Below are 21,712 nucleotides of genomic sequence, written 5' to 3'. Positions count from 1 at the left end.
CTTTCCCAGCATCATCAAAAGCAAAATGTTGACAAATTGAAAGGCTGTGTCATCGGATCATCTTTAAGTGCACTGATTTAACCCCTCAGTTTAATCTCAGTGTATCACCTCCTTAATTTCCGTAAGATCAAACTCCATCTTGTGATTTGTCTGTAGACCAGCTCGTATTGATTGGTAGAAGATAACCTTGTGATCAATTTCTTAATTTCAAGAAGTTAAAGTTGACATGCTTATAAGAAATCGTTTCTGTGTCCTGTTTTTCTCCCCTTTAACACAAAACGTCTGATGAACGCAGAAATGAAGCATTTCACTTTCTCCCTGTAGAGGCCGAGTAGGTGAAGGCCCAGCCTGTGACTGTCCTTTGAAGTCCTTAGCAAAGGGTGAAGTGTAGGCCTAGACCCCAGAGACTCACAGCTTCCTGGGGTGAGCAGCTCCCACTTTGGATGAGAGAAAGCAGTGGAGGTAGGATTCAGGCCCTCAGACCAGTGAGGGGACAACATCTTGTGGGCGGCTGCCTCAGGGATCTCCTGACCACTTCCAATTCCTGTGAAGTTTCTAGACATCTAGGCTTCGTGCTGGTTTGTTTGTATTTGTCCTCTTTTTCTTCTTAAAGAGGACAGTGTTCACCAAGTTAGAATGCATAAATTGACTTGCCGTGACTTGTCTGTAGCTCCCCAGGTGAGCAGACTCAGGTAGTGGCAAGTGTGTCCCCCAGGAGGCCTCCCTGACTCGCTCTGCGTGAGACTGACTGCAGTAGGCTTCTTCTCGTCCTCCTGGAAGGTGGCTAGACGTCACTTGGCTTGTTGTCCATAACATTCTCTGCCAATTCCAGGGAAGCTGTAGTTTCCTTTTTTCAGGTACACCCTGGCCTTCTGAAGGCCCCTAGTGGCATTTTTCTTTTTTCCTACAGCCATGGTAAAATTAGGCAGATCTGTTAACTTAAACATGTCTTCAACATGGTTACCTTTGAGTAAATACCATCATGCCAATTTCTCTCAAATAAGTACTGAAATACACGACAAATTTCTGATTGTTATTTCTTTCTTTCTTTTTTTTTTCGGGCCTGCTTTGAACACTAATTTTTTCAAAGTAAACGCTTTGGGCTCCGCGGGACACTCAGCTAAGAGCATCGAGGGGGCGCCAAGAGTGTTATTTCTCGAGACTATCAAATACTGAAAGGAAATGAGGGCTCTTACTGTAACCCCACTTGCCTTAGCTATTAAGATTTATAAAAGACATGAAATTGAGTGATTTTATATATGAGGACTAAGTTCTCTGTCTTAGGAGAAATGTGGGCTCAGAACAGCGCTCACCTCTTATCTCTCCCATTTTAAAAACTGTCAGGGGAGTTCCCTGGCAGTCCCGTGCTTAGGACTCGGTGCTTTCACTGCCAGGGGCCCTGGATTCGATGCCTGGTCAGGGAACTAAGATCCCGCAAGCCCTGAGGTGCAGCCAAAAAAAAAGGACTGTCAGATTTTTAAAAACCCCTTCCAAAGGTTTCAGCCATCACGTATCTTTTTTTTAATATAAATATCTGGGAAAAATCAACACAGATGTGATCAAATAAAGCCGTTGAGAAGATTTTGTAGACTCAGCTACCCAGGTGGTAGATACCCAGTAATACCTTATCCTGCATCATTGATGAATGAGGCCTTTCATTTTAAATGACGTTTCTAGCTAGCTGAAGCTTATTCTTTATGTGCCAAAATTTTTAAATCAATTAAAATTTTGATGGACCCACTTCCACACATTTATTATATAAGCTAGATTAAATTCCTTTTTAAAAATTAATCAGGTCAATCATTCTGCATCTGGATTATTTTATACTGTTATTCTAGAGTATACCGTTTATAATAGAATGATACCATTTTTAATAGTGGTACCCTTGTCATTGCCCCCTGTACTAAATGTCACCCAGTTGTTTTATAGCTGGTGAGTCTGCTGCTTCTGCCTTCTCCCATATTCAGTATTTTGTTTCACATCCTTTTTATCTCCATTATCTCCCCATAACGCAATCTAATCCGCTGTCTATTTTTTATCGAATGGGAATTAAACATTGCCAGAGGAGCCAACCCAAGTTTTTTACATAATTAACTTTATTGTAAATCCAAAATTACATCCTCAAAGCAAAGAGCAGGATTTTTCTGCCACTCTTTACCTTGCAATTGAAAAGTGTTTTAGCTAACTTGGGAGTTATGGTATTGTCTTGGATATGCTCCAATACATAAGGACTTGCTGCATTTTTTACCAAACTGCTTTGAGAAATCACATCCCTGATCTATTTCAGTTGTTTCTGTTTGCTTACTGAATAACTCGGTTCTGACACACCTTTTGGGAAATGCTGACTTCAACTTAACTGGCAATGGTTTTAACAGTCATCAGCTTGTTAACATATCTAAGTCTCAAATGTTGAAGGACTCCAGAGTATGTGATTTACCCTCTCCTCAAACTTTTTAGCAAACCAATTAATTCATCCTAATTAGATCAGCCCCATTAAGCTACAGATTATCAAAAATAAATGCCAGCCCAGGTGTGCCTAGGCATGAAATTGGAGCTGAGGACTCCCAACATACATGAGATGGTCCAGCACCGAGATGCCATAGGTCTTCTCTTCCACCCAGAGATACTCAAGTCAGTTTAGGCAGCTGATCGAACCTGGCCCTGTTAAGTCAGCCACTTCACAGTTCTGAAGGCTGAGTCAGCCTCACTCCATAGTAAGGTTGAGAATGAGATTTGAAAAGTTAACCTTTTTGTCACAGCTGTTAAATAAGGACTTACATTAGACTGAAGACAAAATATCGAACGATTGTGAACTGTGTTTAGTTTGTGAACTTGGCACCTAATGTTCTGTCTGAAACGTGCCCCAGTGCTACACGTGGGAGTACACATGTGTGTATGTGTTGCCATTGAAGTACGATTTTGCCTGTGTGGTACTGTTTTGTTTGTTAATAAAGTGCACTATCACCTCTGATTCAGACCTGGCTCCTCTATTTAGGTGATGGTTTGAAGGTTAAATGGCTTCATATAGCAGGAGGTCACAATGAGACGTTGTCCATGGAGGATGGGCTTAAAAAGCCACCTGGTATTGACTCCAAATTCTCAAAGTTCAGTTTGACTTTTATTTTTTTCAAGGTTTCCCGGGAGCTGATTAAATGCTAGAATGTTGTCTGCCCGACTGGGCCACAGAAAATGTGGAGTTTGATGAGAGCTTTCTCACCTAATTAGCTTATGATTCCTTGAGCAAATGCTTTGGTTCTCTGCCTCAGTCTCCCTGTCTGGAAAAGGGTGGGTTGCCTTTGATAGCTTCCAAGGATTCTTTTCACAGCAACATTATGTGATTTATGCATTTGTTGCCAGAATTCTATCTATCTTTGCCTATCAGTACGGCAGGGGCAAGTCACTCAGCCTTTCTGTATCTCGGTTCACTGCTTGTCTTAGGTTGGGTTTTCTAGAAACAGACTCTGACATGCAGAGTCAGGTTAGAAAGAAAGTTTATTGGGGATGGCTCTCAGGAAATACACATAAGGGGGTGAGGAAGGCGGGATTGGGCAGGAGTTGACCTACGAAGCAGTTGCAGCCGGGGCCTCAGCAGATCCTAAAGGGGAGCTGGGGAGGCCCTTCAGGATCGTCCCCCATTGAGGCGAAGGGGTCTGGCCTCTGTATCCCCCTCTAGGAAGGGGTGTTACCTTGGGTGAGGAACTGCAGCTGTGAACTGAGCTCCGCCTGGAATCCCTGCTGCTGGGGAATCCAGAGAGGGGCGCCCACGGTATCCGCTTTACACGCTCCAAAAATATAGAGAGTTGCCCTTTGTCAGGTAAAAGATATTGTGGACTTGAGCTTTGATTTTACAGGTGGAATGGAGCTCTCTCTGTGAACATATCCCTATTAGGTAAGAGAGTTGCATTTAGAAGATTGTATTTCTGCACTATTTTTGTATTATAGGAGATTGTATTCTTCACTATTTATGTGGAAGAAAAATCAAAAATCAAAATTGGAAGGTACTCTGGAAATGATTCAAACTCTGTCTCAATGAAGGAGCCCCATCTACAGGTTACTAATAGAAAGATTAAAGGTGGAGGTGTGGGGAATGTGCATTTATAAGCAGGAGTCCAAAATCCAATGTCTTCAGGAGTCAGGCAGCTAAAAATGAACAGCAGCAGGCATGAGACATTAGGGAGTAGTAGGGACTGTGGTTGACCTGGGAAGTATCTGCCCCTCAGAAGGACGTTTATATTCAAATTCCTTTAAAAGATTCCTAACCGAGCAAAACATATGAAGGCTTTACTCACAGGTGCAAATTGTACTCAGGTCTCTAATAAATAAATGCAAGGTTTGGTTTTTACATCATGTGAATGACAAATTCTTTTTGGATGCCTTTGATTTTCTGAAAAACGAGTACCAAGACCAGCAACCATTTTGTAAAACTACTGGGAATGGGTAAGGAAGACCTGGTTAAGGGCAAAAAGATAGGGGCGAAAAAGTTAGAAAAAAGCCCTCTTAGACCAGAAATTCCCCTCAAGAAATAACCCTTCCAGCAGCCCATCCCAAGACAATTCTTATCTTCTGCTGTGTCAATGCCATGATGATAAGAGCAGTGCCAAAGTTTATTAGAAAAACTGCACCCTCACTATATAAGATAGAAATTGTAGCTCTTTTGTCAGCATTTAATCTCTGCTGACTATGATATCATTCTAGTAAGCAGCACACCAATATTGAATGGATTAACTTTTTAAAACCACACTTTACACTTTAAAAGTCCGCTTTACACCGAGATTGTGGTAAAAATGCAAGGCATAGCCCTTAGCCAGGAGAAGCTGGCTGAGACATCGGAGGACCAGGATGGAAACAAAGGAAGGTGTTGGGTAACAGTAAGAATTTCTTCTCCTCTATCAGAACTTAGGGCTCTGTTCCCTGATTCAGCAGTGAACAAGACAGATAGAGCCTACCTCGTGGAGAGCATAGCCTACTGTAGACACCAACACATTCACTGTGGCTATGGCAGGAAAGCCTGAGATACTATGAATGCAGGGGGAGTTTCCAGAAGGACATGAGATTTAAGGGGAGGTTTTGAGGATCTGTCCTCAAACCTCTATAAGCATCACTGTGGAGCAAGTCGGTAAGAACACTACCTAGGGCAGAGAAAGGAAATAAAAAATAATGAGATGGTACCTTAGTCTGTTCGGGCTGCTATAACAAAAATGTCATAAACTGGGTGGCTTTTAAACAGCAATAATTTATTTCTTACAGTTCTGGAGGCTGGGAAGTCCAAGATCAAGGCACTGGCAGATTCGACGTCTGATAAGGGCCTAGCTCATAGACTTCTAGCTGTGTCCTCACGTGGTGGAAGGGGCAAAGGATCTCTGCTGGGCCTCTTTGTAAGGGCGCTAATCCTGTTCATGAAGGTTCCACCCTCATGACCTAATCACCTCCCAAAGGCCCCAGCTCCGAATACCAGCAACTTCGGGGTTAGAATTTCAACATGAATTTTGGGAGGATACAAACATTCAGACCGCAGCAGATGGCATGGCTAAATGTTAAGGAAAACCACAACAAGCATCAGTAAGTGCTGAATGTTAAATCCCTTTTGCTCCACTGACTATTGTTCACCCCTACAGTCATCTGTTCCCTTCTACCGGGCCCTTCTCCGCACTCCGAGATCTTTATCAACTAGGACTCACTGTCTCCCAAGCCCCCTGTACTAAAGGGCTGCCTAAATTTGTTTTAAAAGAGTGCCATCTTCTGGCCAAACACTGCTGTTTCCTTCCAACGGAAAACCTAAAGTGTTCAAGACCATTTCATCCTCCTCTAAACTAAAGAGGCGTCACCTCCAGAATTTCCTCCAAACACATCTACCTGTGGTTCTCTTACTTTCCGGTTGTGACATGGATCAAAAATATTAATGTCTAGTATCTACAGCCTTTCCACTGCCCTAATCTCCCAGTAAGATTTTTTGTTAGAACTGCTTGGTTCTTCAGCCTCTGTTGTGTCCATCTCGGTAATGGGTAAGGAAGAACATTGGTGTGAGCTGAGAGAGGTGGAATGGCTTTTACCTTAAATCAGGTAGGGAACTAATCTGGGAAAAGCAAGAGAAGGGAAGTGGGGAGATGAAGAGAAAATTTCAGAAAATCAACTTGGGGCTCTGGAGTGCAGGTGGAGAGAAGGAGTGGTTTTCAAAAGCTGCCTTGACAGCCTAGCGAGACAGAATGTAAGGAGGGTTTTTGGGAAGTTTGACTTGGAGTCGTTTGGTGCAATAAACTTCTGCAACTACTCTTTAAGCACTGGGAGTCAAAATTGTGATTACACATTATATTGTACTGGGATTAACTTGGAGTCCCCCAAACAGCCTATATTATTCTGGGCTATATGAATTCAAAAAATATATGGTTAATAGTGCCTGACATGTTGAACGATGATGCCTAAGAGTCCTGTAGGTTCCGTTTATGGGATCTCAGTGGAGCTAAACTTAAAGAACCTCAGCCACTCTACCCTGAAAAGACCGACATCTAAGCTGGTAAACCGTGCACCGCAGACTAAATAGACACCAAATAGGTCTAGCAGTGAATTCGATTTTATTAAGAAAATGAGTAAAGGAGTTCTGCTTGCCCTGTAAGTGTCTTCAGCCAGCTACCGTGGGTCAGTGTATCAACATCAGCCAGGGAACACAGGAGGTGCAGATGGGGGCCCATCTGCTGGTGTTGAACTGTTCAGAGCAGGCCATAATGTGCATCCTGAAGTCAAGTTCATTGGGAAGTGGGCCAGAGGGAGTGAGAGCAGATCAGCTTCTCTCACAATCATCATGAATACCTTTGCTATGTCAGCCGTTTAATTTTATGGGCTGCATTAGTTTCCTATTGCTCTTGTAGCAAATTACCACAAACTTAGTGGCTTAAAACAACACAAATGCACCATCTTACAGTCCTAGAGGTCAAAAGTTTGAAATGGGTCTTACAGGGCTAAAGTCAAGGTGTCAACAAAGCTGGTTCCTTCTGGAGGCTCCAGAGGAGAATCCATTCCTTGCCTCTTCCACCTTCTAGAAGTTGCCAGCATTCCTTAGCTCATGGCCACATCACCCCAATCTCTTGCTACCATGAACGCATCACCTCCCCTTCACTTTGACCCTCCTACCTCCCTCTTATGGGACACTTACGATTACACTGGGTCCACTCGGATAACCCAGGATAATCTCCCTATTTTACTATCCTTAACTGAGCGCATCTGCAAAATCCCTTTTCCCACATAAGGTTCTGGGGTTAGGGTGTGAACATCTTTGCCAGGGCCATTATTCAGCTTACCACGTGGGCCCTGATGTTCTTTTTTTTTTTTTTTTTTTTTTTAAAGAAGATGTTGGGGGTAGGAGTTTATTAATTAATTTATTTATTTTTACTGTGTTGGGTCTTCGTTTCTATGCGAGGGCTTTTCTCTAGTTGTGGCAAGCGGGGGCCACTCTTCATCGCGGTGCGCGGGCCTCTCACTATCGTGGCCTCTCTTATTGCGGAGCACAGGCTCCAGACGCGCAGGCTCAGTAGTTGTGGCTCACGGACCTAGTTGCTCCGCGGCACGTGGGATCCTCCCACACCAGGGCTCGAACCCGCGTCCCCTGCATCGGCAGGCGGACTCTCAACCACTGCGCCACCAAGGAAGCCCCCAGGTTATTTCTGATTCGTTCTCATATTGTTTAGCTCAGGGACAGGAAAGTATGTTGGTGGCAGTTCTTAGATTTGACACAGAACTGAGAATACTTATTATTCTTACATGTACATTTTGATTTATTAGCCCTAAGAATTTTCTTTGGAAACAGATTCTTGGTTAAATCACCCTCCTTGGTAGGAGAGCGTAAGTGTGAAGAGCTCAGGTTTCTGGAGCCAGCTAGGCCTGGGTTTGAATCTTCGTATTGAGTGTAGATTTTCTCACCCGTTAAGTGGAGCTCTTCACTTGTCCTGAGCATTGAATAGGATAAGGCAGGTGAAGCTGTTAGTAACAGTAAGTGATAGCCTCAAAAACAAAAATGAATGGGTTGGAGGGATAAATTAGGAGTTTGGGATGAACATATACACACCACTATATATAAAATAGATAACCAGCAAGGACCTACTGTATAGCACAGGGAATCCTACTCAATATTCTGTAATAAGCTACGTGGGAAAAGAATCTGAAAAAGACTGGATACATGTATATGTATAACTGAATCACTTTGCTGTACACATGAAACTAACACAACATTGTAAATCAACTATTCTCCAATATAAAATAAAAATTAATTTAAAAAAATGAAGATGCAGCAGCAGTTTGTGGTCTGTTATTACTTCTACTTCTAAAAATACATCTTGGAGTACTTTTCTCCTCTACTATCATGTCTCCCGTTAGTCTTCTATCCAAATGCCCTGGTTTCTTTCTTTCTTTCTTTCTTTCTTTCTTTTTTAAACCACACCACTCAGTAGCCTGAGTGATCTCTTTAAAGGTGCAAATCTGATCCTCAGTCAGAGACCATATCCCTTCAATAGCTGTTGTTGCACTTTGGGTGTGACGGATCATGGTTCCCAAGGCCTCGCCTGGTCTATCCCCTGCTTGCTTCCCTATCCTCGCCTATCCCTCCTCTCTCCCTCAGAACCTTCTAGCCATCTAGTTCTGCTTATAAATCCTCAGACATAGCCAGTCCTTTTCTGTCTCAGTTGCCTCTCTCTGGAAGGTTCTTTTCTCCATTCTTCACTTGGCTAAATCCTTCAGGTCACCGATGACATATCACTTCCTAGGAGATGCCTTTCCTGACAATCCCTTCCTCACAATTAATTCACCATCATAATTCCTTATCTTTACTTTCCCTCCATAAAGATTTAAAATTACATATTTGTTTAAATGATATTTGATGTCTCCCCAGATGATAAGTCCCACTCCAAATGGGTTATACGTGTGCAGCGATCTGGAGGCCATCAGCCCTCTGGGCACAGGGATGTGTCTCGCGTGCCTGGGGCCCTCAAGCTCCTCGCTTCCAGGCATGGAGTAACCTTATCCATTTACAAAATATGCCATACAAATACAGTCATTTTTTTTTTCTATGTGATTTGATGTGAAAACGTTTGGAAAGCACTGCCTTAAAGCTAGTATTTTGGGTACACATAGAGATATAAGCAAGTAAGAATCAAGGATCACCGTTAATATTCAGATTTTACTATGAAACATCATTTGCAAGAGAAAGATTAAAACTGACTGTTGTTTCCCTGGACCACAATTTCATACGGTGCCCAGTATCATAATGGTAATGACATAGCTTCAGACGTATCCAACCGCAAATTCAAGTTTGCTGCTCTTTAATTATCTTACTTCCATTGTAACATGTCCTCAAAAGAAGGAATTTAAATGAGCCAATTAGTAACCGGAGGTTAGTCTGGAAGAAGTAATTGACAAGACCAGTCCTCAGATCTCACCAGGGCTCCCTGGATTTAAATTGGAAGCCAAGAGAGAAGCATTTATTCATTATTTATTTCACTCAATCATTTATGACATGCCCAGTCTTGAGGGGAAGCTGGGTATCTGGCTGAAATACAAAATTAACAAATTAAAATTAACAAGCGCAGAAAGGAACAAATCCAGCCTCACCTCAGCTCACTTCAAGGGCTAGGACTGACACAGGGCACACCCGGGAAGGGCAGCCCCTGGCTTCTCAAAGTCAGGCCAACTTTCTCCTCCACCCTCTGCGCCCCCAGACCCAGGCACACACATGAATCTGTCCAAAGTAGATATTCCTAGTTAGGTAAAGAGAGAAGACAGTATTGGGACAATATGAGGGTTGTTTAGCATCAGGTGGGTGCTTTCAAGCGCTTGGCAGATAACATCCTTCATGGATCAATGTCTAGGAAAACTGGATCTGCATGGCCAGTCCCCCTGAGACAGAAAGAAGGAGCCTGTGCCTGGCACAATTCCATCTCCTGAGGCAGAGGCAACATAGGGGCATGGCCAGGGTAAGCAAAGGGAAACGACAGTCTTGGTGGTCAGGGAACGTTCAGGGGAAAAGATGGGCTTGCCATGCAAGTGTCCAGCCAGCCTCAGTCTAGTTTTCTCGGGAGGTTGGCAGAGAATAACAGCAGCAGATCTTAATCCAGGGCAGGGCACACTTTCAAGTTCAGGCAGGAGGGCCCGTACACACACACACACACACACACACACACACACACACACACAAGAAGCAGAGGCTGCTAGGCCTCCCACAGAATTCCCAGGGGACTGCTGATGGCTACTGGGCATGGAATCCTCTGTCTTGTCCCCTCAGGCAGACGCTTTGTGGGAATATGGGGCCTGAGACACAGTCCTAGGCCAGTGGTCTGCACTGTGCACCTTAACTACCATGTTCTCACCATGTCTCCCTAGGAAGCAGGGATAAAGCTGGAACCCAGGCACCGCCAATCTCCTATCCTCCCCACCCCCCTGCTGAATATGACTTCAGTCATATGAATATGACTTCAGTCATATGAATATGACTGCTGAATATACCCCCGCTGAGGTCTGGGCCCCTGAATCCACATGTACTAGTCTCCATGGAACCTCGACTAAATCACCTGCCTGCCCGACCTGGGATCCTGCGCTCTGCCCCGCTCACCTGTCTGGGTCACCCTACCAAGCCAGGTGTTCTAGTGTGATTAGCACTGAGAGCCCTGATGGACTGCCCCGGGGGAAAACCCTCACTGGACCCAGATGACTCTCCTCGCCTTGGCTTCCTGAAGAAAGATATTCTGGAGCTGAGTGGCCGAAGACAAAAATGTAGACATTCTCCAGGCTGACAATAGGGAAGGATGCCCAAGGGAGAGGAAATAGTACTGCTCACAGGGGCAAGTCCCAGGGGAAGGGTCTCAGGTCACTGTCAGCTGGGTAGACAAAAAGCCAATCAAACTCATTGCAGTCTTCCCCCCCTCACCTATCTTTATTTTAGTTCTCTTACCCATCCACTTTTTTCATGTAACTCTTTCAAATAGGGAACCCATCTTTCTGAGGCCGAGCCGTGAAGTATCTTTTAGCATCCCCCTGCTGGCCCCTGGGAAGAACTGCAGGCACATGGGACCCTCTTCCCTCCATCAGCAGGATCTTGGTGCAATTTATGTCAAAGCGTGTCCCTCCTATGTTTTCCTCTAGGAGTTTTACAGTATCCGGTCTTACATCTAGGTCTTTAATCCATTTTGAGTTTATTTTTGTGTATGGCGTTAGAGAATGTTCTAATTTCATTCTTTTATATGGAGCTGTCCAGTTTTCCCAGCACCACTTACCGAAGAGACGGTCTTTTCTCCATCGTATATTCTTGCCAACCTTGCCGTAGATTAGTTGACCATGGGTGCGTGGGCTTATTTCTGGGCATCAACAGGACCTTGGGAAAGGAGGAGGTCACCAACTGAAAGGGCTCCAGGAGGAGGCCAAGGAGAGACACGAGGAAAAGTTGGCATGGGGGAGAAGGGCGGAAAGAGGAACCCAGGAAGTCACGGGGAAGGAGGAATCACTGGGTCTCCCAGCATCCTGATGTTGCCCAGAAGTTCATTTTCAGAGTAGATTTTATTCCTGGTTGACTACAATTTGATGACGCTTATTCACACTGGGGTGAGATGTGCCAGGAATCCACTTGGTGAGTTGAATGTGCATTTTGAGAAACCCCAATCCCACAGGATTTCTGATGTAATATTTCACCAGTGCGACAAAATGAAATAGTTATATTTCAGGCCTGGGTCAGGGTGTCCCTGCTAAGTTCCTCGGATTCCCCACTTATGTAGCAGTTGGCCTTCCCCGTGTCCACATTCTCCTCATCCACTGAATGCTCACCTATCAACTCCTTTTGGCATGAGCCTTGATTTTCTGTTTTTGTTTTATTAACTTTATACTTACATGTACTGGATGTTGTCTCAAATTCTTTGGGAGGTAGCAGACAATAAATACCTAAATATAGCAGCAGATTGTTTAACCAGGTGTGTGAACTCCAGAAATATATAACAGAAATGCTGAAAGGAGACATTTCTCTCCACTCAATCCCATGGCTCCCCAAATTATATCACCAGCCCCAACCTCTCCCCTAAACTGTAACAGATATAGTGAACAGACTACCCAACATTGCCACTTGGATGTCCACGGATATCTAATACATATCTTCAGTCTACTACACTAGACCAAGCCACCAGAGTCTCTGGCTTGGACAACTGCCCTGGCCTCTGAACTAGCCTCCTGCTTCCCCTCTTCCTGTACATGACTCCACATTGCAAAGTGTGTCACAGACTGGATTCCCCAAGAAGCCAACACTGAGATGGAGATGTGCATGCACAAAGTTTATTGGAGGGTGCCCTTGGGATCTACACCTGGGAGGGAGTGAAGGAAGCAAAATGGGGCAGAAAGTGAAGTTGAACTCTGATGCAATTGCAGCAGAGGCATCAGCTGATCCCATGGAAGCTGTGAAGCTGGGATGGTCCTTTGTACGCCCTCATTGCTCAGTCACTGGATGTGGGCTCCCCCCTAGGAAGGGGCACATCTTTGGGCCTGGGGGCTTTCTTCAGCCCACAGAAAGGGACACAGCCATGAGTTGTCAGCCTCCCAGCTTCCAGCAGCTGGGAGAATGAGGGCAGCAGTCCTGAAGCTAGGATGTGGGCAGTGCACCACAGTATCCACCACAGAGTGATTCTAGTAAACATCTTTCAGACCTACTCCCCTACTAGAAATCCCCCAGTGGATTGTCTTCACATTTAGAATAAAAGCCAAAGCCTTTACTATGTATAGCCTAAGACTCCCTACCTGATCTGGCCCCTATCTAACTCTCCAACCTCACTTCCTGCCACTCATTTTCTGCTACTGTTCCTCCTGTCACCCTGGCCCCTTTTCTCTTCCTTTATTACTCCAACCATCCCCTCTCCCTTCTGGGCCTTGTGCTTCCTGTCTCTCCTGCCTGGAATGCTCTGCTTCCAAACAGCACCATGCTTCATTCCCTTCATTTAGACCACTGTTTAAAAGTCACTTTCTCAGCGAAGCCTAACCTGACCACCAAATTTCCTATAGCCATCCCTCACTGCCACATCACTCTGCCCACCCCCTCACCTTGCTTACATTTTCTTGCTAACACGTCTCTCCACTGACAGAATATGACAGCATTTATTTATTTACTTACTTACTTATTCACTGTCTACCTATTAGATTTTACATTCCATGAGGAAAGAGTCTTTCTCACTTTGGTTCACAACTCTGTTCCCAGCACCTAGAAAAATACCTGGAATAGAGAGAGTATTCAATATATATTTGTTGAGTTATTGTTGAATGATTTTCATTCTTTGATCCACATTGTGGAAAAGGCAAAAGAACATTATCAAGAAGATGTTGGGACTAGATTGCATGGTAAGAGAGCAAGAAAAAGCTCTTTCGAAAATAAAAATGTCTAAGCTTTGGAAATATTAGTGATTCGAAAAGGTCAGGTTTGGGCTTCCCTGGTGGTGCAGTGGTTGAGAGTCCGCCTGCCAATGCAGGGGACACGGGTTCGTGCCCCGGTCCGGGAAGATCCCACATGCCATGGAGCGGCTGGGCCCGTGAGCCATGGCCGCTGGGCCTGCGCGTCCGGAGCCTGTGCTCCGCAACGGGGGCGGCCACAACAGTGAGAGGCCCGCGTACCGAAAAAAAAAAAAAAAAAAGCTCAGGTCTTCTAACGCATATATATGGAATCTAAAAAAATAAAAGGTTCTGAAGAACCTAGGGGCAGGACAGGCCTAAAGACGCAGATGTAGAGAATGGACTTGAGGACACGGGGAGGGGGAAGGGTAAGCTGTGACAAAGTGAGAGAGTGCCGTGGACATATATACACTACCAAATGTAACATAGATAGCTAGTGGGAAGCAACCGCATAGCACAGGGAGATCAGCTCGGTGCTTTGTGACCACCTAGAGGGGTGGAATAGGGAGGGTGGAAGGGAGATGCTAGAGGGAGGAGATATGGGGATATATGTATACGTATAGCTGATCCATTTTGTTGTACAGCAGAAACTGACACACCATTGTAAAGCAATTATACTCCAATAAAGATATTTTTTAAATTAATTAATTAATTTAGTTATTAATTTTTTGGCTGCATTGGGTCTTCGTTGCTATGCACGGGCTTTCTCTAGTTGTGGCGAGCAGGGGCTACTCTTCGTTGTGTGGTGCGCGGGCTTCTCATTGCGGTGGCTTCTCTTGTTGCGGTGCACGGGCTCTAGGCGCGCGGGCTTCAGTAGTTGTGGCACGTGGGCTCAGTAGTTGTGGCGCATGGGCTTAGTTGCTCCACGGCACGTGGGATCTCCCCAGACCAGGGCTCGAACCCGTGTCCCCTGCATTGGCAGGCGGATTCTTAACCACTGCACCACCAGAGAAACCCCAATAAAGATATTTTTTTTTAAAGATATATGCAAAAAAAAAAAGTGCAGGTCCTAAGTATTCTGGATAAGTGATCTTATAAGGCTGGATCAGGGAGTGTAGACAGGGAAGAAAACACTCATAGGTCAAGAACAATTCCCAGGTAGGTTTGAAGCCATGTCCACTACTTACTGATTCTGAGAACTTAGCCTCATAGCATCTCTGAGACTCAGACTCCTCCTCTCTCAAATGTAGGTGGGGGTGATTTCATGATAAAATGAGATGATGTACAGTGTCTTCTATATAATACATGTTTAATGAAAGGAGCTGTTATTATAATTAACAATAAGCATGATTGTTATCCAAAGGTAGCCTTAGAAGAAGGTATTGATTTTTGTCAAGTCAGGTGTATCTTTTAGGATGCTTTGGACTGTAAGTACCAGAAAATCTGTATGCAAACTTGTTGACTTTATTTCTCATATGACCAGCACTCCCGAGACAGGGTAGGCTGTAAGCAGGGTGCATCAGGACCACAACTCGGTTTTTTTGTGACTCTTTTGGCCCTGACCTTTTCTGTGTATGGGCCTCATCCTTAGCTTGAAAGCTAGATGGCTGCAGCCATTACAAGCGTCACATCCAGACACTTATGATGTCCAGAGAAAGGATGGGATGGGACGTTTTCTTTCATGGGTCTGTTTTTAAGAGTGACAGACTCTTTTCCAGAAGCTCCAGCCCGCCCACGCCCCACCCCCCCAAGAAGACTTCTTTTTTGCCCTTAGCCAGAATTACGTAACATGCCCAGGCTTAAGGTAACCATTGACAAAGGAAACAGGCCCACCACGATCAGCTTAGACTAACCAGTGCCCATCTTTTAGGACTGAGGATGTGGCCAGCCTACTTACCCTGAGGCATAGTGGTGGGTGAATAGCTAAACAAAATCAAGATTCTATTAGGAAGGAAGTGGAAGGATGAATATTGAGTAAGTCTAATACCCAACCTTCGGTCCTAACTTGTGGCTCAAAAAGAGATGGCCGTTGGGGACGACCAGTAATGCCTAGAGCTCCCTCTGTGAACCTTGTCCTTATACTGCTCCTTTCTATGCCGGGTTTCATCGCCTACATTGTCCTTTGCTTAAGTAGCGCCTGTGGCATTGGGCACCTAAAACAAAGGGAGCTCAAGGGTGCAGGGAGTTGGCAGGGAAGCTCTTATATTTCTGAAAGACACATAACGTATTTCCTGGTTTTAACATTCCAAGCAGTTTTTAATTTATTTATGTATTCATTTATTTATTTTATTTTATTTTGGCCACGCCACATGGCTTGCAGGATCTCACTTCCCCAACCAGGGATTGAACCTGGGCCATGGCAGTGAAAGCATCAAGTCCTAACCACTAGACCACCAGGGAACTCCCTCCAAGCAACTTTTAGAGGACATTATTTTGAAGACAAATTTTGTCCTTGGAGTGCTTCCAAAATATAGGGATGCATAGTCCAAAGGGCCAACATCATCACTGAGTTTCGAGCTCCAGAAAGAGTTATATTTATCCAAACCCAGGCTTCACCAGTGGACTAAGGGCCTGAGCGTTTGACAGCACTGGAGGTCAAACAGCAGAAGAGGAGAAGGGCAGGTAGAGGACAACACGAGACCAGAAAGGAGGGATCAACCATGGGGATGAGGGGCTTAGGACCCAGGCCAGCTCTAAGTCTTTTCTGAAACAGCTGGTGGTCTCCTTCTCACTGTTCCCACATAACTCCAGGACTTTCTGCTTGATTTTCTAAAACCCAGGGAAGATTCTGGTATTAAAAAGATTTTGACAGCGGGTTAGGGAAAAGAAACTATAATACAATGAAATGGCCTAGAGGTAAAACAGATAAGTCAAACTCAAGATATGTCAAAGCTCAGTGCCACTCAGCATTTTGCCTTTGCAGGGAGATGGATTTTCAAGGAGAATAATCTGAACCAGAATGCTTGCGGAAGAAATGGTGGAGGATTAGAGATGTAAAGAAAGGTGAAAGAAGAGGTCAAAGTGATCATGGACGGAGGCCAGAGGCTGGAATGTCTTTCTGCCGGAGTGGTGTATGACTTGCCAGTGACTCATTGCGTGATCTCAGCAGAAATGCCAAGAACAATCACATCAGAAAGTAGCAGCCCAGGCTAAGTGCAGGGTCTGATTAGATCGGCTACTTCTAATACAGGAGCTTGGTTTCTAGTGTCCACAGGCTGAGATGTCATTAAGATCAATCCCCAGGAGAATTTTCAACTCAGATGAGTCTTCCTCAGCACTTAAAAGACAAACTAACAGGAAACAAACAACAAGCCCACCACCACATCACACCAAATTGCCTATACATTCTCCTAGAGTACACAGCATTCTAGACTATTCTCTTTGGTTACAAGATGTAATTTATTGTGGAAATGAGAACTTGTCCTTCTTAGCTTGGAGCCGAGGTTAAGATGGAAGTTAAGGGATCCTAACAGAATGTCCAGGAGACAAGATCCTAAAAGGTGTACAGTGACAGAGGACCAGGTCGTTGGGGACACGCAGAAGTTGAAGTTCAAGAGGAAGCAGATAGGAGGGAGATGAATGTTGGCAGAGGTAAGACATCTCTGTTAAACACACTCAGTTTCCAGAGAAAAACTAGAGGAAGTGAAGAAGTAGGGGAGATCAGGCCACTGGGGTTCAGTCAAGTCTTCTGATGTCCTCGAACATCGGTCATTGCTGTTGAGATGCATCGATAGGTCAAGTGACACAGCAGCCACTCTGCTGCCACTCCCTCAGGATCGGCCATCATTACCCCATTCCTGTGCCTTAGCCTGCCCCCTCCTTGTGTCCACTTCATCTTCACCACTGCCACAGAAAGACTTTGGGCCAGGCCAATTCATGGGCCACTGGCTACTCATTGGGTTCTGTCTTTGACTCAGGAAACCAACCCTAGTCCAATCGGTTGCGGCCAGAGTAGTAGGATCACAAAAGCAGGTGCCTGGTATGCAAAGGTCCACTTCTGACCACTTTTTTAAAAGGAGACCACAGACATGGCAAACACTCAGTGTTTCGTCGATCTCTTTCTTGCCTGGGACCTTATCAGTAGATGGGATTGACACCCCGTGGTGTAGCCTTGAAGATCTCAAATTGGGATGTCTTCTTTTAAAACTAAAATATCCATAAGAGTGTCACATAAACAGATGTTTTTTCGCCCAAGATTCAGAATCTCTCCCTTGGACAAAACCAAAACAAACAAACAAAAACATATTGTGCTTCTTTTAAGTTGTCTTTTAAGTTGTATACTGGGCCCTATATATAGGACATCTCTTGGGCGTCACCACATCCCAGCCTATTTTCTCACTCCAGCCATCGCTGCAGCAGCCAGCAACCAGATGTGCAAGTCACTGATAGCACATTCTTCACTGGCCATTCTGATACATGGACAAAACTGGAAGGGAGTTAACAGTTCAAGGAAAACTTAAGCCAGTGGGAGATAAATACACCCTTCCTTGGTTCCCTCAGGTGATCTCTTCTAAGGTACATTCTGCATAGCTCCTCAGAGGGTCCCTGGCCGCATTGAGCCCCAGTAGCCCACAGCAGTGACCAATTCAATGACTCACCCTTGGATTGGCTTTCCCTCCTGCCCGGTTTCACTCTCTTCCTAATCCCACTTCTGCTCCCTGAAATCGCTTCCAAAAGTGAACTATCTGCATAAAAGCCCTTGTCTGAGGTTCTACTTTTTGGGGGGGACCCAGCCTAAGACAACCATGCCTTCCAATCAAGATAGCCTTTCTCTGGTCAAGCAGTTTTTGTTTTGTGGTTTTGGCCATGCCGCGCGGCTTGTGGGATCTTAGGATCTTAGTTCCCCGACCAGGGATTGAACCCGTGTCCTCGGCAGTGAAAGCTTGGAGTCCTAACCACTGGACCCTACCAGGGAATTCCCAGTCAAGCAGTTCTTATGATCCAGGGAACACGTCTCACTCTTTAACATGTCGAATTAATGCTTAACTTTCATAGAGGAGCACTGTTTCCTTTTTTAAAAAATATTTATTATTTATTTATTTGCTTGCGCTGGGTCTTAGTTGCGGCAGACGGGTTCCAGGTTGCGGCCTGAGGGCTCCTTAGTTGTGGCATTCGAACTTTTAGTTGCAGCACGCGTGTGGGATCTAGTTCTCTGAGCAGGGATCGAACCTGGGCCCCCTGCGTTGGGAGCATGGAGTCTTAACCATTGCGCCACCAGGGAAGTCCCACTGTTTCCTTTTATTCCAAGTATCTTATAAGCATCTTCTTTTCACATTGATATAACAGAGGATGGAGACAGAACAGCAGGCCTCTGAGAAAAGCTCAACTCCATATGCCCAAGCCCTATTGTACCTTTGAACTTGCGATTCTTAGCCCTTGGCTACCTTCACAGAGAAGATCTATGAAGACACTTGTCTTCTTCCCAACCTGCTAAATTAAACTCTCCATGTAAAGCTTAGACATGTGAGTCTTTCCAAAGCGCCCCAGTAATTCTGATGTGTACCCTCAGCTGAGAATCACTGCTTGAGACTCATTACCTACCCAAGAGAAAACCAGATCCAACCAGTTATTAGAGCTACCTCAACTAAAATATAGTCAAAAAGGCAGTTGAAACTTGGAAAATGAGTATGAAGAAAAATGAAAATTAGCTCTCTGCAAAAGACGGCACAGGTACATTGTTCTTCAAAAGAGTAGGTAATGTAGAATTGTCTGGTTAGTCAATTTTGATCTCCGTTCAGCTTCTGTTTTCTGGCAGTCTTAGTAGCATTCCCCCACTCTCAAGCCAGAAGCATCTTGAACAGAAGCCAAGGCTTTAGATTCCTCTGGGGTGTCTCAAGCTCTCGAAGGGGTCTCCTTGAAGCCCCTCTCATAAGACTTCAGATGAGAAGGTAAAACCCTGGCCCTCCCTTTTGGGGTGGGTTGGACTCAAAGCATGGCAGCTCTCTCTAAAGGGGTTTCTTCACAAGTCTACCCCTTCAAAACCCCCTCCCTGTGCTATACAGTAAGTCCTTATTGGTTATCTACTTTATATATAGAACTGTGTATATTTTAATTCCGAACTCCTAATTTATCCCTCCCCCCTTTCCCCTTTAGTAACCATAAGTTTGTGTTCTACGTCTGTGAGTCTATTTCTGTTTTGTAAAATGGTTCATTTGTATCATTTTTTAGATTTGACATACACTCAATATCTTGTAATAACCTATAATGGAAGAGAATGTAAAAAAAGAATATATATATATATATATATATATATGTATAACTGAATCACTTTGCTGTACGTCTGAAACTAACACACCACTGTAAATCAACTACATTTAAATAAAAATTTTTTAAAAACCCTCCCCACTCTTTTCATACGCTCAAAACTGGTGAGGGGTTTCATCAGACAAGAAACTGGTTTTTAGGTCTTTCATTTAAAGTTTCCCATTTTTGTCTATCTCAGGATTTACCTTGGTAACTAATAACGAATGTAACTTGGCACCTCAAATCACGTAATTTAACAAGATGGCGCAATTGCAATATCATAGGGTAAGTGCAGGACAAGAGGTCTAGGCATGTAACACTGGGAGAACACTGAGCATTCTCCACTGGCCCAGCTGGAGGATGAGTGGTCCAGGAGATTCCTGGAGAAGGTAATTCCTTATTTGACTCTTTCTTAATGTATGTGCTGGAGTTGGTAGTATGATGACTCTCAGGGTGGGCGGGACTGTTTCCGAGGGGAGCATGCTCAAGAAGACACTCCTAGGCCAAATACATTATATTTCTAGACAGATCCCCAAACCCAAATGGTTACAGACGTCTTAGTGGGTTCTTTAACCTCCTCATTTAGTCTCTAAAGTTCCTACAAATTCATGAATCTAAATGTCACTGTAAAAATTGGAAACTATACCATTATTGATTAATCCTGGGAGATTTCTTAAATTTCATTTATGCTAAGACAAACAACCTTCATGGGGCTTCCCTGGTTGCGCAGTGGTTGAGAGTCCGCCTGCCGATGCAGGGGACGCGGGTTCGTGCCCCGGTCCGGGAAGATCCCACATGCCGCGGAGCAGCTGGGCCCGTGAGCCATGGCCGCTGAACCTCTGCGTCCGGAGCCTGTGCTCCGCAAGGGGAGAGGCCACAACAGTGAGAGGCCCTTGCACCAAAAAAAACAAAAAACAAAAAAAAAAACAACTTTCATTTTCTAAAGCAGCATGTGAGAATGGTCATTTATGGATTTAAAATATATCCTGATAAAGAAGATGTGGCACATATATACAGTGGAATGTTACTCAGCCATAAAAAGAAATGAAACTGAGTTATTTGTAGTGAGGTGCATGGACCTAGAGACTGTCATACAGAGTGAAGTAAGTCAGAAAGAGAAAAACAAATACCGTATGCTAACACATATATATGGAATCTAAAACAAAAAAAGGTTCTGATGAATCTAGGGGCAGGACAGGAATAAAGACGCAGACATAGAGAATGGACTTGAGGACACAGGGAGGGGGAAAGATAAGCTGGGACGAAGTGAGAGAGTGTCATGGACATATATACACTACCAAATGTAAAACAGATAGACAGTAGGAAGCAGCCACATAGCACAGGGAGATCAGCTCGGTGCTTTGTGACCACCTAGTGGGGTGGGATAGGGAGGGTGGGAGGGAGGGAGACGCAAGAGGGAAGAGATATGGGGATATATGTATACATATAGCTGATTCACTTTGTTATACAGCAGAAACTAACACACCATTGTAAAGCAATTATACTCCAATAAAGATGTTAAAAAATATATATATATCCTGATAAAAACTGATCTTGGGAGTTGAGAGGTATGAATACTTTGAAATGATGATCTCATTTAAAAAGTAGTTCAGGGCTTCCCTCGTGGCGCAGTGGTTGAGAATCTGCCTGCCAATGCAGGGGACACGGGTTCGAGCCCTGGTCTGGGAGGATCCCACATGCCGCGGAGCAACTAGGCCCGTGAGCCACAGCTACTGAGCGTGCGCGTCTGGAGCCTGTGCTCCGCAACTGGGGGGCCACGACAGTGAGAGGCCCGCGCACCGCGATGAAGAGTGGCCCCCGCTCGCCACAACTGGAGAAAGCCCTTGCACAGAAACGAAGACCCAACACAGCCAAAAATAAATAAATTAAAAAAAAAAAAAAGTAGTTCAAATAGGATTTAATGGACTGTGGAACTATGGTTTTAAATTAATGAGTGTACCTAGTAAAAAGCTTTGCGCTGATAAGGAATATGAAAGGTCAACTGAAATATTATAATTGTCTTAATAGTTAAAGCATCTTACTTATTAATATGTCAATTATTTTGACAGCCTTTTTTTGGGGGCAGAGGGGGTGAAAGCAAGGAGCTGTGTCTTTTAGCATCCTTATGATATCA

At 44.5% G+C, this 21,712-nt stretch overlaps 1 non-coding gene across 1 annotated transcript; it reads right to left on the bottom strand.

Moving 5' to 3' along the window:
- Positions 1 to 15,663: 15,663 nt before the first annotated feature.
- TRNAE-UUC (transfer RNA glutamic acid (anticodon UUC)) lies at positions 15,664 to 15,735 on the bottom strand. Its single transcript has one exon. It is a non-coding gene; the product is annotated as a tRNA-Glu (tRNA).
- Positions 15,736 to 21,712: the final 5,977 nt, after the last annotated feature.

Source organism: Lipotes vexillifer, unplaced genomic scaffold (genome assembly GCF_000442215.2).
Source record: "Lipotes vexillifer unplaced genomic scaffold, Lipotes_vexillifer_v1.1 scaffold15, whole genome shotgun sequence".
In the NCBI taxonomy this organism is placed as follows: Eukaryota; Metazoa; Chordata; class Mammalia; order Artiodactyla; family Lipotidae; genus Lipotes; species Lipotes vexillifer.
This window is presented reverse-complemented; position numbering and strand designations above follow the sequence as displayed.